This window comes from Schistocerca serialis, chromosome 4 (genome assembly GCF_023864345.2).
Source record: "Schistocerca serialis cubense isolate TAMUIC-IGC-003099 chromosome 4, iqSchSeri2.2, whole genome shotgun sequence".
Taxonomy (NCBI): Eukaryota; Metazoa; Arthropoda; class Insecta; order Orthoptera; family Acrididae; genus Schistocerca; species Schistocerca serialis.
This window is the reverse complement of record NC_064641.1, coordinates 357,633,267-357,639,364: the sequence shown is the minus strand read 5'-3', so window position 1 is coordinate 357,639,364 and position 6,098 is coordinate 357,633,267.

Here is a 6,098-nt window from a genome sequence, read left to right as displayed (position 1 = left end):
GAAAATAGACGTTGACTGTGGATATTGTATCACAGACACAGTCCCTTTGACAGTTCAGAGATGTCACTAAACCCAGCCGCGCGGGATTAGCCGAGCGGTCTTAGGCGCTGCAATCATGGACTGTGCGGCTGGTCCCGGCGGAGGTACGAGTCTTCCCTCGGGCATGGGTGTGTGTGTTTGTCCTTAGGATAATTTGAGTTAAGTAGTGTGTAAGCTTAGGGACTGATGACCTCAGCAGTTAAGTCCCATATGATTTCACACACGCACTAAACCCGCCCAAAGATGTAAACAACCATTCATTAGCAGCATCTATTAGACAGAGGTGGTCCGACAGGCCATCAGTTCCAGTCATTCCACCAGGAAGGAGGTACACGGCTCGTATGGTCTGTACTTGACCTAGACGGTCAATACCGCGGTTCAATCGCGTCTACATTGTTACTTTTTGCCAGGATGGGCTCTCAACAAGGGAAATGTCCAGGCATCTCGGAGTGAACCAAAGCGATGTTCTTCGGACATGGAGGAGATACAGAGAGACAGGAACGTCGAGGAAATGCCTCGCTCAGGCCGCCCAAGGGCTGCTACTGCAGTGGATGACCGCTACCTACGGATTAGGGCTCGGAGGAACCCTGACAGCAACGCCCCATGTTGAATAATGCTTTTTGTGCAGCAGCAGGACGTCGTGTTACGACTCAAACTGTGCGTAATAGGCTACATGACGCGCAACTTCACTCCCGACGTCCATGGCGAGGTCCATCTTTGCAACCACGACACCATGCAGCGCGGTACCGATGGGCCCAACAACATGCCGAATGAATTAGCATCACGTTCTCTTCACCGATGAGTGACGCTTATGCCTTCAATCATACAATCGTCGGAGACGGTTATGGAGGCAACCCGGTCAGGCTGAACGCCTTAGAGACACTGTCCAGCGAGTGCAGCAAGGTGAAGGTTCCCTTCTGTTTTGGGGTGGCAATATGTGCGGCCGACGTACGCCGCCGGTGGTCCTGGAAGGCACTGTAATTGAATGCCATCCTCCGACCGATAGTGCAACCATATCGGCAGCATATTGACGAGGCATTCGTCTTCATGAACGACAATTCGCACTCCCATAGTGCACATCTTGTGAATGACTTCCTTTAGGATAATGACGTCTCTTGACTAGAGTGGCCAGCATGTTCAGACATGAACCCTATCGAACATGCCTGCGACAGATTGAAAAGGTCTGTTTATGGACGACGTTACCCACCAACGACTCTGAGGGATCTACGCCGAATCGTGGTTGAGGAGTGGGACAATCTGCCGGCTGGTGTGGCCAAGCGGTTCTAGGCGCTGCAGTCTGGAACCGCGCGACCACTACGGTCGCAGGTTCGAATCTTGCCTTGGGAATGGATGTGTGTGATGTCCTTAGATTAGTTAGGTTTAAATAGTTCTAAGTTCTAGGGGACTGATGACCTCAGATGTTAACTCCCATAGTGCTCAGAGCCATTTGAACCATTTTTAGTGGTACAATCTGGACCAACAGTGCCTTGAAGAACTTGTGGATAGTATGCCACGACGAATACAGGCATGCATCAATGCGAGAGGAGGTTCTACTGGGTATTAGAGGTACCGGTGTGTACTGCTGTCTTGACTACCACCCAGGAAGGTCTCGCTGTTTGTTGGTACAACATGCAATGTGTGGTTTCCATGAGCAATAAAAATGGCGGAAATGATGTTTATGTTGATCTCTATTCCAATTTTCTGTACAGGTTCTGGAACTCTCGGAACAGAGGTGATGCATAACTTTTTTTGGTGAGTGTAATACGCTTTGATGCGGTAAAAAAGTTCCATATGCGTAAAATTTTGCTAACGAGGAAGTGACAAATGAAAGGAATTAGTCAGTGCAGGGAATCGACAATTTGGTGAGAGATGGATGAGAACGTGTTGTTTAATCGGTGAAAACAGAGAGATAGACGCTTTTCTTTGCAGTAAAAAGCAGAACATTGAGTGTGGAAGAGAGAATTGCGGTAGTTGATGGATGAAGCGGTTTACACATATAGAAAAGAGAAGAATGCAGATTTTTCCAGAAAACAATTGTAGCAGCATTGTTGCAGTAAAAGACAAACTTTCGAGAAGAAATACGATTTTGATATTTTCAGTGAAGAAGAGGAGTTGCACGAGGCGCCGATTACAAGAAAAGAATGCGCCATAGCTAAGATTTCAAGAATGTACAATTTTGCGATGTATCTACACAGAAGGTGAGACGATTATCTGGACATCGATTGTATCAGAGGAACTGGTCGTCACCACAGAATGATGAAGATCATGATTCAGCGCTGTCAACAGTTACCAGCTTTATGTTGGTTGAGGAGAGACTGAACTATCGTGGAAATAGGGACTTTGTTGGAAAAAGTGGCTATTATTGATTATTTGGTTTTCGAAAGAGTAACTGTGAACAGATTTGCTATCATTATTTTTATCTGATGTGAGTACTAAAGCGTTAGTATGAATGAAAATATAAATAGTGAATATATAGATAAAGCCAAAGCCACTCTGCTACAATATCTCGTTTCATAGGCGTCTAATGTGAATAAAACAGTGTTCACATTTTGGCCCTAGAACATCCCATTTCCATACCCTTCCACAAAAATTTTTAATATTTTGACTGTGAGAGTTCTACAATGCTACAGAACGTCGTAGCGGAGCGTGAATTACTTTGCTTTTATAAACTAATTTATTCATCAACAAGATAGCTCCACGCCATTTTATCTTCTTTCCGTTGATGGCCAAACATCTGCATTATGACGCCTCCAACGATTGTCAGCTACAGTTGCAGCATCCCAGGTGAGTCAAACGAAAATTGGACTGATTCATCTCTGGTGCCAGACATTGTTTTCGACCTCTTCATAAACATTTATCTCGCAGTAGACCCTCCGCTCGAAAATTAACTGAAGGTAAGGAGATGTAAAGGACAGTAAAGGTTAAAGACAGTTATGCAAAAGAATAATAATTAGGCTAAAAATACTTTGTTTTACATTCAAACCTATATTCCCTCACAGTTAAAAGTTGTTGTCACTCAACTCAACTTGACTATGACAGCACACATGCTTGACTATATAATACCAAACAGTAGAATAATTTTTTTTGCCTTTAGAGGGGTGGGTAATACTGTAATTTCGAACTAGGTTTGTAAAGACTTCCATTTGTAATTGTTCAAGATCACATAAGCTTAATGAAAATTAAGCTTGACTGACATATACACAACCACACGCAGTAGTATTTCGATGGACAGTCCCTGTTGATAACTTCGTTCAAATTTCGATATAAAGTACAGTTTGCTCCATAAATGCCAATAATTTACTTTGGGGTCGTACACTCTTAATTCCGTAAGTAAACGAAGTGCTACATATCTTGACACACAATGATTCAGTAGAACCAAAAGAAACATTTTACCTTTCCAAGTTGTTATATAACCATATGGCATTGTGATTTCATATTTGTACCTGCTCTAATGTGGATGTAAATGTGATAAGTGTGTATGTGTGTGTTACATCGCCGGTCATAGACAAAAGCAGGAGTGAGGCTAGCGGTACATAGAACGGGAAGCTATATTTAAACGAGACAGATGGAAATAATGTAAGTAAACTCAATTGTTTCAAAAGAAATCGACATAACTGTTAATATACTACTGGCCATTAAAATTGCTACACCAACAAGAAATGCAGATGATAAACTGGTATTCATTGGACAAATATATTATACTAGAACTGACATGTGATTACATTTTAATGCAATTTGGGTGCATAGATCCTGAGAAATAAGTACCCAGAACAACAACCTCTGGCGGTAAAAACGGCCTTGATACGCCTGGACATTGAGTCAAACGGAGCTTGGATGGCGTGTACAGGTACAGCTACCCATGCAGCTTCAACACGATACCACAGTTCATCAAGAGTAGTGACTGGCGTATTGTGACGAGCCAGTTGCTCGGCTACCATTGACCAGACGTTTGCAATTGGTGAGAAATCTGGAGAATGTTCTGGCCAAGGCAGCAGTCGAACATTTTCTGTATCCAGAAAGGCCCGTACAGGACCTGCAACATGCGGTCGTGCATTATCCTGCTGAAATGTAGGGTTTCGCAGGGATCGAATGAAGGGTAGAGCCACGGGTCGTAACACATCTGAAATGTAACGTCCACTGTTCAAAGTGCCGTCAATGCGAACAAGAGGTGACCGAGACGTGTACCCAATGGCACCCCATACAATCACTCCGGGTGATATGACAGTATGGCGATGACGAAAACACGCTTCCAATGTGCGTTCACCACGATGTCGCCAAACACGGATGCGACCATCATGTCCGCAGCTCGTGGTCGTGTGGTAGCGTTCTCGCTTCCCACGCCCGGGTTCCCGGGTTCGATTCCCGGCGGGGTCAGGTATTTTCTCTGCCTCGTGATGACTGGATGTTGTGTTTGATGTCCTTAGGTTAGTTAGGTTTAAGTAGTTCTAAGTTCTAGGGGACATGACCATAGATGTTAAGTCCCATAGTGCTCAGAGCCATTGAATTGCGACCATCATGATGCTGTAAACAGAACCTGGATTCAACCGAAAAAATGACGTTTTACCATTCGTGCACCCAGGTTCGTCGTTGAGGACACCATCGCAGGCGCTCCTGTCTGTGATGCAGCGACAGGGGTAACCGCAGCCATGATCTCCGAACTGATAGTCCACGCCGCTGCTAACATCGTCGAACTGTTCGTGCAGATGGTTGTTGTCTTGCAAACGTCCGCATCTGCTGACTCAGGGATCGAGACGTGGCTGCACGATCCGTTAGAGCCATGCGGATAAGATGCCTGTCATCCCGACTGCTAGTGATACGAGACCGTTGGGAACCAGCACGGCGTTCCGTATTACCCTCCTGAACCCACCGATTCCATATTCTGCTAACAGTCATTGGGTCTCAACCAACGTGAGCAGTAATGTCGTGATACGTTAAACCGCAATCGCGATAGGCTACAATCCGACCTTTATTAAAGCCGGAAACGTGATGGTACGAATTTCTCCTACTTACACGAGGCATCACAACATAGTTTCACCAGGCAAGGCTGGTCAACTGCTGTTTGTGTATGAGAAATCGGTTGGAAACTTTCCTCATGTCAGCACGTTGTAGGTGTCGCCACGGCCGCCAACCTTGTGTGAATGCTCTGCAAAGTTAATCATTTGCATATCATAGCATCTTCTTCCTGTCGGTTAAATTTCACGTCTGTAGCACGTCACCTTCGTGGTGTAGCAATTTTAATGGCCAGTAGTGTACATTTATCCGACTGTGGGATAAGACGGTCAGGGCCTTCATGGCAAAGTGCTTGCGGATGCCAGTGCAAACATAACTGTACTCAGGCGTGCAATTCTTCGTTCGAAGCAAATCGACAGCCACGAACGTCTTTCTTCAGGGCTCCAAAAACGTGGAAACCACATGGCTAGGGATTGGGAATGTATGGAGGATGTGTAACGGCTTCCGAAGGAAACTTTTGCCACGTAGTCCATACGAAATAGGCAAGTTGTGGTCCCGCTGCAGAAGTTTCTCTGGGAAGCCTTTAACCATCCTTCATACAGTCCCTATTTCTTCTCATGTGATTTACATATTTTTGGAGCTCTAAAGGAAGATATTTGTGCCCATTGATTTGCTTAGAACGAAGAGGTGCACGCAGGGGTACAGTCATGGTTGCGTGCCGGCCGCTGTGGCCAAGCTGTTCTAAGCGCTTCATTCCGGAACCGCATGACTGCTACGGTCGCAGGTTCGAATCCTGCCTCGGGCATGGATGTGTGTGATGTCCTTAGGTTAGTTAGGTTTAAGTAGTTCTAAGTCTAGGGGACTGATGACCTCAAATGTTAAGTCTCATAGTGCTCAGAACCATTTTGAACCATGGTTCCGTAACCAAACATTCTTCCATGTAGGCACTGACCGTCTGGTCTCACAGTGGGATAAATGTATTAACAATAATGGCGATTATTTCTGAAATAATGAACTGTTAACTTACATTTTTTCATCTGTCTCGTTCTAATTTAACTGCTACTTATAGTTTCAACAGAACCATTCGACTTGAATTGAATTATTTTAGT